Source organism: Cololabis saira, chromosome 5 (genome assembly GCF_033807715.1).
Source record: "Cololabis saira isolate AMF1-May2022 chromosome 5, fColSai1.1, whole genome shotgun sequence".
NCBI classification, from domain to species: domain Eukaryota; kingdom Metazoa; phylum Chordata; class Actinopteri; order Beloniformes; family Belonidae; genus Cololabis; species Cololabis saira.
This window is the reverse complement of record NC_084591.1, coordinates 32,912,956-32,925,854: the sequence shown is the minus strand read 5'-3', so window position 1 is coordinate 32,925,854 and position 12,899 is coordinate 32,912,956. Positions and strand designations below refer to the sequence as shown.

The 12,899-nt window shown below is 44.8% G+C and overlaps 1 protein-coding gene across 13 annotated transcripts in view; it reads left to right on the top strand.

Moving 5' to 3' along the window:
• The window catches only part of tjp1b (tight junction protein 1b), a 91,034-nt gene that overhangs the window by 29,324 nt on the left and 48,811 nt on the right, over window positions 1-12,899 (top strand). The window contains exon 1 of one of the 13 annotated variants that reach the window (XM_061721630.1): window positions 11,109-11,252. The exons of 11 other annotated variants lie outside the window; for them this stretch is intronic. The gene's annotated coding sequence lies outside the window, so the exon portion shown is untranslated. Of the gene's footprint in view, window positions 1-11,108; window positions 11,253-12,899 lie in introns of those variants that run through there. One more of the 13 variants, XM_061721626.1, reaches the window with a different exon arrangement.

The window sequence follows — 12,899 nt, the reverse complement described above, 5'->3', positions numbered from 1 at the left end:
CTCTTTGTTTACACCATCAGCATCACTGAGGACTGAATATTGTCTAATGGGGGAATTTCTATAATGAACTATTAATGTTATGTGTTGTAGGGGTGGTCAAAGGGAAATTATAAACAAACAAAGCAGCGAGTGTATATTAACTATAAATCTGGACTTTATTATTATTAGTTTTAGTCTTTAGGTTGCGCAATAGTCTTAATTTTGGCCTTATCCTGCTCCTTCCTGTTTATTGACCAATAGGAGAGGAGCTGGACCTGGAAGGGCCGCCCTCCTCATTCGCATAATGAGCCAGAAATGAATACGGTAAAGAAAAAGAGGAGACATGGGAATGTAAAAACAAGAATTCCACGTATATGGAAAAGGAAAAACTAAATATATAAATTTCTGCTTTTATTTTGAATGATGTCAGTGTTGATCCTCTGTAGCAGTCCAGAGGGCTTGGCTCCACTTCCATATCGGTGCTGAAAACAGGTACTTTCATGACTGAGTGAACAGAAGGTCCCGAGTTAAAACGTTATGACCAAGTCAATGTTCAGCCCGCGTCTAACAAACCTGCCGTGAAGTGGCTCCGGCTTTTATGCTGTAATTGACAGATTAGCTGCAGCAGAACTCTAAACGTTCCCAGCGCTGTGTTTGTGTGCTCATTTCCCATGCTGCTCTTCTACTTATCAAAATGGTGGCTCACCAAACGGCGCTCATTTGTCTTTATGGCCCGCCAGTCAGACGGAGGCTCAATCTCACCAGGGGCCAAGAGCTCTGCTAAGGCCTCTGATTCTCTGTTTTCTCCCTCGTTTTTCTCTTCAGATATATATATATATATATATATATATATATTGCACAGGCTGCGTGTGCACTAGAGGAAAACTTGCTGACTTACCCAGACTCAAATGCAGCTGATGGAAGTAACGGCCCGCCTTACAATGAGTGATGAGACTGCAGGATGCTGAGCTCAGGGCCAGTTTCCTTTGCATCCTCCTGAAATGTCACAACAGACACAGCACAGGTCGCGAGCTGCAGGACGATCCGCCCTCATGTGCAACATGCACTCGCAAACATTCACCTGTTTAAGCAAACGTGAGGATATTAATCAGCTGAATGTAGAAATGTAGGACCGCAGCTATAATTTCCCATCAGCGAAGAGCTAAACAATCAATAGCAGTTGAGACTTTGTTTATATTGATTGCTTCTTTTGATTGCTTTTTTCTGCGGGTAGTTCGGGGAGGACTTTGGCACGACGCCCACTCCTGCTGTCATTTGTGTTGGCAAGCTTTGCTCCGGTTCACAGAAAGCTTGAATCAGATTTTAGTGCTAAGGCTGCAGAAAGCACAACCGAGATGAAGAGGGGGGGTTAACAACGGTCATCAGTGCACACACCGCCATTGTGTAGAGCAGGAGTTATTTCTCTGTAGTCAATGACAACACTTCATCCCATTTTAATGCCTCCGCTTCTGCAGGGTTGGCTGTGTTACTGCCGTAGGGAGAAGCCTTAGTCCACCTGTTTCTGTATCATATAAAGCAGGTTCTCCACTTCTACCGGGTATCTAAACAATCTGAGCTTCCTCTTTTGTTGTAAAATCTGATTTTGGAGACGGATGGTGTGAAGCGGAAGACGCTGGTCCTTGCTGTGGAACGTGGCAGGTTGTGCATCGGTGCATCAGGAGAGTGTGCTTGTTTTTCTCTTAGAGCACCTTTTTGAACGTCTCTGTTTCCTGCACTCTCAGCTGCTTTCACAAATGTTTGAGGTATGTTTTTCTGCAGAGGTGATTGCCAGGTGAACTGCAGAGGAGCTAAAACTGTATCGACGGGAGAAGAGTGAAGCAGCTATAAGATAAAAAGCACAATTAAATGAAGGACTCCCTCCCAGATCAGGGTCAGCCACCAGCTGGGGACGAGAGCTGCACCGGTCACCGTCTTAATCTCCTATTAGTTCTGCTTCCCTCGCTTCACTATCCCAATCCCATGCTTGGCTACAATCTGCCATGAACAGAACCCCCCCCCCCCCCCCCCCCTGCTCCAGGCACCACCAAAGAAAAAAAAACCCCAACGTAAGCATATATTCGCTTAGTCTTGGAAAAGTGCTGCAGATGCATTTACAGGGGGGGGGGGGCTGCGGCTGATGTGCAGCTCATATGCATATTCTAGTCTGCTGGAGGGAGCTGGAGGTGTGGAGGGGGAGCTGCACCTGAGTGGGACCCACCACCAGGACTGTGGAGAGACACAAAGGTGGGGGGGGTATGGGATTTATCACGACTGGCCCTTTAGGAGGCCTTACTGGGGAGGAGGGTGGGGGGGGGTCAGCTGCTCTGACTGAGACAGTTCTGTTATGTAAGAAAAGCTGATTGGAGGATTTTTTTTCTTTAGGTGATAAGCACCGGGGTGGGGGTGGGGGTGGGCCGTCGGGGGGTTACATGTGGCGCTGGCACCGAGCTGACCATGCGTGACGCTCGTAGGGGGGCCGTGGCAGATGGCGGGAGTATTTCTTGAGGCGGTGGCTCACGAGCGAGGCCCGTCCATGCGTCCACCGGTGGGACATGTGGTGGGACACTGTGTGTATTTAAAGTCATCCTGTCACACGTCAGTGTGGCGCTCCGGAGCTCCGCTCGCAGAGATCTTCCTCAGAGTTTCTTCCACGAAAAACGTGAAACCTCAAAAAAGCAAAAATACGCCCCTGTGTTATTGTTTCGTGGGGCTTCGGTGGAGTCGCCCTCCTTATCGCCGACCATGAGGCGATAACGTTTGTTAGAACGTTTTCTACCCTGTACGGAACGCAGGGTAGAAAACGACTCGCATCTGCTTCTGTGGCAGCATGAAGGGCTGGTTATAGGCCTGGCTCATTCTCAAGGAGGGCTTGATGTCCATGTGACCCCCCCCCCACCCACCCCCACTGGCTCATCTGAGCTCTTGAGAGCGAGGTCACGTGAAGGACTCCCAGCAGGATGATGTAATGTTTGTAGGAATCAAGATGGTGGCCCTCTGAGGAGATCCAGCGTGAAGAATGAAACAGGGGGGGGGGGTTGCAGCTTAATGAACCACAAGCTCGGGATGCTGCTGTTGATTGATTATCATGGAGGTACTTCACACGTGCCCTTTATTTACATAATCTCCAAATGAATGATCATTTTATTTCATCATCTTAAAATGCATCAATGAAAATATGAAGGAAAATCCTGTATTGGTGGATTAATGACTCAAATTCAAAGGTATTCAACTGGCGATGACGTATCACTGGAAATAAAAGTAATTTAGCACTTAGAACCTGTTGCTATTATTGCCATTATTAAACATGTAATCATCTGTTGGGGGAGATTACAGCATGCAACCTGCGGTGTGAGGTGTTAAATATCCCAGTAATGTCCAGTCACACGTGACAGATGCAGGCCTGATTCAACATGTCACAGAGGATCATCTACAACACACAGTAACATAATATATATAAGCTTCTGTTTAAAACACTGCAAAGCCAGCACGACGCCAAAATGCTTACAGTGTCGATTTAGAGGTAATTAAAGCGGGAGCTGTGAGTAGCGTTTGTGCATTCAGACCTGCGTATGTGCAGACTGTCATATTGCTGGACAGGGAGGATATGTGTGTTGACGCCCTGGGAGGCACCATATGCTGCTCAGATGCACGAGCGTCCCATCACGGCCGAGCCGTGGGTGAATAACCCGACAACCCCGCTCCTTCTTGTGTCTCCCTCTCCATCAGAGCGTGCAGCATCGAGCCGGCAGGCCTGAAATCACGCACCGCCACTCCCCTCACTCATGAATTATTCTCTTTACAAACGTCCTCTTGCAAGCTCGACACCCTCAAGCAGATACATGTACAGTATATATACATATGGAACAGCAGAATTCTTCTGAGTCCTGCAGGGGGCAGAGTTTAACAACCTAAATGTTCAGGGATGCAGTGAAACAACCATTTTTTTTGCCTTTGCTCTTGCAGTTTTTGGCTTTGATAAGCTATAGCTTTGTAAAGACATATTGTTTTATAACGGTGGGAAAGGCCTTCACCCACAGTCAACGTTAAGCCCCTCCTGTGGGATGAACAGCCCCCCCGCCCCAGCGTGAGCCCCCTCTGCAGAGCTCGTCAGCCAGTCGACCTGTAGATAAAACATTCATTTTCCGTTGAATTGAGAGGGTGAGCTGATTTATGGGATTGTCTAGTTTGTTTCCGCAGTGCGGTAAATTAGCGCGGGGTGATTTTTCTTCCCTTTTTTCTCCTGTCTCTTATCAGCTGCCCTCTATAACACCAACACCCCAGCGGGTCGGTGCAAAGGGAGGTTCTGATCCAGGACCGGCGAGGCCTCCAGCTGTGTGCTACCTGCATCCTCAGCTGGGCGTCTTCCTCCCAGCCGTGAATAGACGACCTCTTAGAGAACAGTTTAATGGCTTGTTTATGGAGCTTTGAAGATTATTAATTTAGTTAACGACACGGGTCAGATTATTTCAGATTATTATTACGCAACACGGAAAATGAGTGTGTAGTTTTCATCTGTGTGCAGAATCACTGTTTGATTGATCAGGAATCAGCTGCTTTGAAGGCGGTTCAGCTTCACAGTCGGCACCGCCATGTGGGCTTTGAACAATTGCTCAAAAGCAGAATCATGACCTCTCCGGTTCACAGCTTAAACGCCTCGCGCACATCAGCATTAACTGATTGGAGCTGCTCGTCTTGATTAGCATTTGTGACCCCCCCCCTCCTGGGATAAACATACTTAGGTGATTGCTTCGCTACTGTACATGAGTCGTTTGATCAAGAGAGGATTTGGATGCTAGCGGCCTGCTGTCGTGTGACCCGCGGGCCTAATGTGTCTGGTTCTTAGCTGTCGGTGGGAATATGAGACAGAGATTAACGGTTCATTTCGGGGATCTTAATAAAAACAAACTGTATCTCCTCCTGGTGCTCGGGTTGTGAGTTGAGCTTTGACATGTAAGTAAATCCAGATTTGAGGTTGACAATCACGTTCTGCACATGTGCCGTCGGCATCGTCACATGTGTCGTCCTCATCGCTGCGTCCTCAGTAGCTCCACTTGTCTTTCTCCTCATCGTTTAATGAAACACGCGACCGGGAGATGATGCAGTTAGTTTCTGAGGTTAACCTCTGCAGACAATAAAGACCAGGTGATGTTTTTCATTTCCTCATTTCTACTGATTTACTTTGCATTCTTGCAGCAAATGTGACTGTAGTTGCAGCATAGAAACACAACATCTCCATGTTATGAAAAGACCTCACCTTGATTGCATCACAAAGGAAAATGTTACATGTGAGCAATTTAGGCAGTTAAATCAACCAAAATATTAAGAGTGACAAATGAAAGAAGGAAAGCGGTGTCTTCGTTGGCTCTTGCATAACAGCTCACAATAGCAGAGCCGGCGGCAGCAGTGTCATCATTAATGACGCGCTTCTGGATGAAAGATTAGATGGATCTCATCATGTGTACGATCACTGAACAATCAGCCCCGATAAGCAGCTGAACGGAGACTGTTTCTGCTGGATTTCCCTTCTCTCCATCCTCTGCCAGCCACCACCAAGGTCACATGTCACTCCTTTGCCACGCGCCATTTGACAGGGGTTTCTTTATACTTACTGTACAAGACGTCTCACATTAGCCGGATCCTGAACACTGATATCGTCACGTTCAACTGAAAATCACCTTCGTAGGTCGACTGCAGAGACCTTTCTGACCGAAAGGTCGGCTGTCAGGTCAGCGCTGCTGACGGAGAGCAACACAGCACTCGCTGGGATGCAGCAGCCAGGTAAAGCCATCATGGGATTACCTTCCAGTTAGTAACAACAATCACTGGGTAGCCCGCAGCTCAGAGCAGTGATAAGATAAAATAAAATGACATTTCTCTCACACAAACATGTTTGCTTTTCTCTAATCGTGTTTATCTGCCACGTCACCGAAAATATCCGCAGCCGCTAAGTCTCACAGGCCAACCTTTGCTGAGTGGGCTGTTTTTCTGACCCGTGCAGCTGAGAGGTGACCTGCCCGTCGTCGTGGGTGATGCACTCCACAACCCATCCTGCTGTGAATTTCTAATTTGCCTCACCGCTCGCGTGATTTGTGGCTGCAGTCATCCTCTGATTCAGATCCTCACCGCCAGCCTTTAACGTGCTGATGGAGGGAAGCGGCATCATTCTTGTGCACCACACGTGAAACTGTCTCTGCGCTCCCGGAGCCAGTGATGCGAGCACCGTTGTAGCAGTGGCAGAGGGTATTTCAAGGGCTTCAATAGAAATGCAGAAAGTATGCGTTTAGACACTTCAGCCCATGGAAGATAGCCGGATCTCCAAAACGTTTATATTTATGCGTTTCGCTTGCAGTGTGACAAGTCATATATCATCTTCTCGAATGCTTCTGAGTCATATAAATGTCATAATAGAGCCCGATAACTTCATAGAGACCACCATTATTAATGCTGCAGCAGAACGTCGGACTGAGATTGCAGGTCGTCGATATGTTCACACAACAACAACTGCAACAACTGCTGCTCATCACATCTTGTTTTCCTCCTCTGGACATCTGACTGCCCTTGTTTATCTGAGTTTCACGACCTTGGCTATGTTGCAAGCTTACATCCAAGATGCACCCCACCCCCGTTCCCTCCCCATCCTCCAATGGCGTGCGCAGCCGTGTCCTAGCGTCAGCAACATTGTGGGACCTCTGTACTCCTCCAGCGTTGCCATCTTCTCCTCCGCTCGTGAGAGCCGGAAGAAAAGTCACAAAGTCATGAAACACACGACATCAGGTGCTGCTGAGGATCATGCAGCTCTGGAAACGCAAGAACGAAGGCTGACGTACATGCTATAGAGTCTTTAAAGTGCAGTTTGGTGCAGTGCACGATTTACATTTGAATGTATATCGATTACATCTGCACGCCCCGTGGGAAGGAGTATCGAGCATCGTGACTTTCGGGTGGATTTTAATTCTATTGTCTGCATTTTAAATGACTTTCTGCAGCATGTCATTACCACTGGAACAACCTACCTCAGCTCTCCACTTCTAAAGTTTATATGTGCTGTAGTAGAGAGGGACATCCAAACGGTTTCATAGATAAAACAATATAAGGGCATTTTACTCGTGGAACAGCTGCTTCCCCTGGACACCCCCGTCTGGACGGCATGAGAGTTAGACCTCCTCTACTTTATTATCTTTATCAGTTATGCACCGTTTAAATAAAAGTTTCTGTCTATTTAGACATAAAACATAAATATCTGTTTCAAGATAATGTTATTTAAATAAATCCATGAACATTATTCAAATCATCTGAATCGGGTGGTTGGCACTGTTGACTCGTGGGAGGCTCCTGGTTTCTGGGTCCTCTCCGGGTCTTCTGGTTCCCCCCATAGTCCATAGACTGAATAAATAAAAAGTATCATGTATGTTCGCTTTATCTGTGATTCAGATTGCTCAGGGGCACGTGTATGGTTGTGTACTTGGACCTGAACAGAACTGGGATCGGCTCCAGCTGGTCCCATGAACAGGAATAAGCAGGTGCAGATATTGGATGTATGGATGGATCCTGGTAAATTGTGCTTAAAGACCAGGGAGGAAATGCTCCAACGTTGGGATGATGTGTGCAAATGGTCCACTTATGTCACCAAATGAAGCCGGATATCTGAGATAACTACTGCTACTTATAATATATTTAAAACAGCTGTTCTAGTGGTGCATGAATGCAAACGCTGCTGTTCATAGGTCTGTCATCTCAAGCTGATTTATTGCTTCTCAGTTGTGCTGGATGTTGCATAACATCCAGCAGACGCTTTGAATGCACAGAGCGTCCTTTGCAGAGCGGTCTGTTTAGCGGCCTCCAATGACTTCCTGAGGAAATCTACTGCAGGAGATATTTACTATTGTTGCGTTGGTGACGTTATCCAGACTTATCTGATATTACATCACAGCAGTAATCAGGTTATCTCACATGGCTTTCCTGCACAGAAGATTTGTTTTGGCTACTTTAAAATAGCAGCTTAAATTGAATCCCTTCATTCTAGTATTTTTATCTTATTTTCTGATCGGTCAACACCGACTGCTGAGTACCTGTAGATTTTGATTGGATGATAAATGCCAGACTTTTATGAATATCCCCCTTTTATCAGACAAATAGAACTGGGTAAATATTGCTATCTAATTTACATTTTAATTATCCCAAAGATCAGGCAATAAACTGGAGATCCAAAGCGTGTTTAAAGCGTCCGTTAAAAGTGCCTGTTAACGCTCTTGTTGTACACCCATGGGTCAGACTCCTTCATCCAGGGCCCCATCAGTCATATGGTTTGTTTCAGGGGACATTTACAGGCTTACAGCAACTACAAATATATTTGCTTTTTATTATATTACATTCATATAATAACGATTAATATTAGGTATAAATGCATTATTACTGTAGAGATGCAGCAAACATCTAACAGACAAATCGACCTTAAGGCTCCAAACATTGGCGTTTTTCTTAACTCTCCATTTTGAGAAACATTTTCCCTTCCTTCTATCTTTGAATTGCGTTACCTCTACATATGTTTTTCTTTGTTTTTTCCCCCCTTTTTGATATTTTTGTTTCAAATCCACGACTTAACAACAAAACTGTTAAAGTAAACATTTTATTCTATTAGTAATTAGTAATTTTATTAGTGAGTGGATTCCCTACTAGTGCTTGTTAAGCTGTGGGAGATGTCATCATGGTCCATGCATGTGTCTACAACGGTACAGAGCTGTAATACAAGTGCAGAACTACATCTGCATGCTGTCGTGGGCCAGAAAAGGTCAGATCCGTCTGCTCTGCAAACACAACCTGGACATACCTGTCAAGTCTCCCGTTTTGGCCGGGAAACTACCGTATTTGACCCCTCTTTCCCGCCGTCCTCCCGTATTAGTATTTTCCTGTAAATTTCCAGTTTTATAATATAATAATTTTTAAACAGCAAACTGAATTGTCACTAACCTCATGAGAACTGCCACCTGCTGTAGCCTGGGTGGCCGTTCTCGCGAGATTAGTGGCAACAACTGGAACAAACAGGGATGGATGGATGTAATCAGAGTGAAGATATTTCTGACAAAAAAGAAGACTTGGTGTAAATATCTCTAAAAATGGGAAACCAAATTTACTTTCCTAAAGAGGAGATACAGAAACATGCGTCTGTGTCATCAGTCAGTGAATACCAGAGAGCCACAGGAGTGAAAATTACAACTTAAAAGAAAATGAAAATGTTTCACTTGAAGACAATTCATGTGTATATTAACTGAAAATATTTAAAATAAATAAATGTGCTTTAATCCACTTTTGTGTTTTCATTTAGGCTGTATTATAGGAATTACATACATAGGAATTTCCACAGCATTTCAGTGTCAACAAAGGTAGAATTATCCGATTCTTCTGAGCACATAATTGTAGTTTATAAAGGTTTGACACGTAGTTATTTTAGATTTCTCGTAAATCTTTCTTAAAATTTAAGATACTGGGCCTCGGTTGGCCTGGTGGGACAGCGGCAGAAAATTTCTCGTATTTTTAAATCCCAAACTTGACAGGTATATGCAGTACTGGAGTTGAGGGGGGGTGAGAGGGGATGGCATCCCCCCTGAAATAAAAATGGTAAAAATAATCCCCCCTGTAAAACTGCCATCCCGACTTTCCATCCCTTATGTCATTTCATCAATGAAGGTGGTATTACTGCTATTTCAACATTTAGCGTCATCACCAGAAAAATAACACCAGAAAAATAACTTATTTGACAATTATCACCTGTTTCAAGTATATTGTCACTTGAAATAAGTAGGAAAATCAGATTTTTCTACTTATTTCAAGTGAAAATCTACTTGAAGCAGGTGAAAATTGTTGTGTTTTCCAGTGATGAGTCTTGTTTTAAGTGTAATGAGATTTTTTTTTACTAAAATGAGACATTTTAACTAGAAATATTACTGAAATATTCTTGTTAAGATTTTGAGTTTTTGCAGTGATCCATTTTACTTATCCTGTGAAGGACTGAGGCATATTGATAAGTTCAGAAAACTGTTTTTTATTTTGATGTAGCTATTTGATATAAACCCAGTGGATATTTAAAGCTTACAGAAGGCTGCATTTAACTGCTGCTATGTAATTCCTGCAGTATTTCTGCAGGTGTTTTGGTCAGTGCTATTATTTGTAATATATTATATTATTTGTAATCAGCACAAATTATCTGTCCCCGTATGATAAAATCCACCATCCCCCCTGATTTTTTTTTTACAACTCGAGTACTGAGATATGAACCTGGAGGTGACTGCACCGCACTGGGAGCCATTTGGTTGCTTCCTTTATAAATTTAATTATTGGGACGAGTGACATAATGAGCAGTCGCGTCCAATGCTCAGCGGCGACGGGCACTGGCCGCAGAGCCGGAGCCGCCGCGGCTCCGCCCGCTCGTGTCCCCGGTGCTCACACGCTCCTATCGGGGCGGCGGGGGGCGGGATGCTGCCGGTGTCCTGCCAATTTCTGCTACCTGCCGAGAAATGCTACTTTGTGGTTCTGCGCATGCGCACAGTGGATTTTCAAAGTTTGATTGGCAGGTCCATGATGTCTTGCACGGTGTAAAATTGATAATATGGGATGTTGAGTATTTGATCCTTCAAAATACACTACCCATGACATGAATTGCATTACACTTTGTGAACATTATACTATAAAGAGAAAAAAACAACAATTATAATTCAGTCATTGGCCTTTATTTAACCAGGCAGGTCATTAAGAACATTCTTATTTACAATAACAGCCTGGCAAGAGACAGGGACCACTTGGGGGGGAGGGGGGAAGGGGGAAGTGGGCTATGGAGTAAAACACAGTAAAATTGTAGCTCTACAAAGGTAGAAAACCATTAGGTAGCATTTTTTGGCAGAGCAGCAGAAATTGTCAGAACCCCGGACGGCCGCCGCCGCGGGTGTAAACCCCCTCCCCGCATCCCTCCCCCCCGCCACCCCCCCGTCCCCGCGGAATGGTTTCTACCGTGCCGAGCCGTCAAAGGCTGATTTATGGTTCCGCGTTACACCAACGCAGAGCCTACGGCGTAGGGAACGCGGCGACGCGCACCCTACGCCGTACCCTACGCCATAGGCTCTGCGTCGATTTCACGCAGAACCATAACTCCGGCTCTAGCGTCAGCGCGGCCGGGGAGGAGGAAGGCTTCACCACCGCCGGCCATCGCAGCGCGGCGGCCGCTGCTGCTCCGGAGCCCCCCCGCCCCCGGGAACAGCTTCCGAGGACCACCGCAGGTGCAGGTGAATGTGTGTGTGTGTCCTCCCGCAGCGGGCTGATGGAGGGAGGAGGAGGAGGGTCTCCCTCCATCCTCACCCCATCCTAGCGGTGCCAGCCTGGGCTACTGCTGCTACTGTACCAGGCGAGGCTGCGGCGGGTACTTTAACGTCTGCATGACATTTAAAGTCTGTAATAACAGGGCACCTGCTCGTGTTCCTGCGGCGGACAGTGAGATGCGGCTTGGTCGCGCTGTCATCGCCGGGGTCGGTCCCGGAGCGGGTCCAGTACCGCCGCGGAGCGGCTAGCACAGAGCCTAGCGCGGGGACAAAATGTCGGCCGACTGGGGGGGTGGTCGGGGGGGTAAAGGGGTGTAAATGGGTAATAATGGGGTACAGATGGAGGTATAAGGGGCAGCAGGTGAATGGAGGGGCGGGATGTTCAGGACGGGGGAAGGGGGGGTGGATCAGCTGATACAAGGATGACATCGGTCCTTCTGAGAAGGTCATGTGGTCACGATGTTATGGTCCAAACCCGGGGGGTTATTCTGTAAAGCTGGTTTAACTTCTAGATTTTATTTTGTAAAGCTGGTTTAGGGTCTAGATTTTATTTTTTTACACTGTTAAGGTCTAAATTTTATTTTGTAAAGCTGGTTTAAGGTCTAGATTCTATTTTGTAAAGCTGGTTTAGGGTCTAGATTCTATTTTGTAAAGCTGGTTTAGGGTGTAGATTTTATTTTGTAAAGCTGGTTTAAGGTCTAGATTTTATTTTGTAAAGCTGGTTTAAGGTCTAGATTTTATTTTGTAAAGCTGGTTTAGTTTCTGATATAATTTTGTAAAGCTGGTTTAAGGTCTAAATGTATTTTGTAAAGCTGGTTAAAGGTCTAGATTTTATTTTGTAAAGCTTGTTTAAGGTCTAAATTTTATTTTATAAAGCTGTGTTAAGGTCTAGAATTGTATTTTGTATTTAGTTTGGTGATATATAGGGGTGGGTATTGGGAAGGACCTCACGATACGATACGCATCACGATACTTGAGACACGATACGATACACATTGCGATATCCCGATTATGCGATATCCCGATTATTATATTCTACATAGTTCACCGAAAAATTTAAAAATGCATTACACATCTTAAAATCCAAGTTGTATATATGTACATCAGATGATAGTGATGGATCTTAAAATCCGAGTTGCATATTCATCAGATTATAGTGACAATTCATGGGACAAACTGAGTCAAAACAATGTTTTATTATAACTATACAAGCTAAAGTTACAACATATTTGTATATGTTTTTCATATTATTTACATCATATGAAATTAACATTAAATTTAGTATGAGGTTGCTTTAATTATGTGGCAAATGATAATAAACACAAGAAAGATGGTACTAAAACCAAGGACAGGCACAGTGATCAGTCAGTATATATAAATCCATAAATAAATAAACCTCTGTCCATTATTTTTCATTTTTTAAGGACAGGCAATTGTCTTATATAAAAAATTAATTATAAAATGAAATAAAACGTGAAATAAAACCTGAGCTCAGTGCAGGGCCCTCCCAGGGTTGGTAGAGAGTGGCAATGCCCAGGACTGTCACTTAGGTAGGAGCACTGGGTGATATAATGGGGAAAAAAATCGGGGATAAAAAAATAAATAAATAAAAAA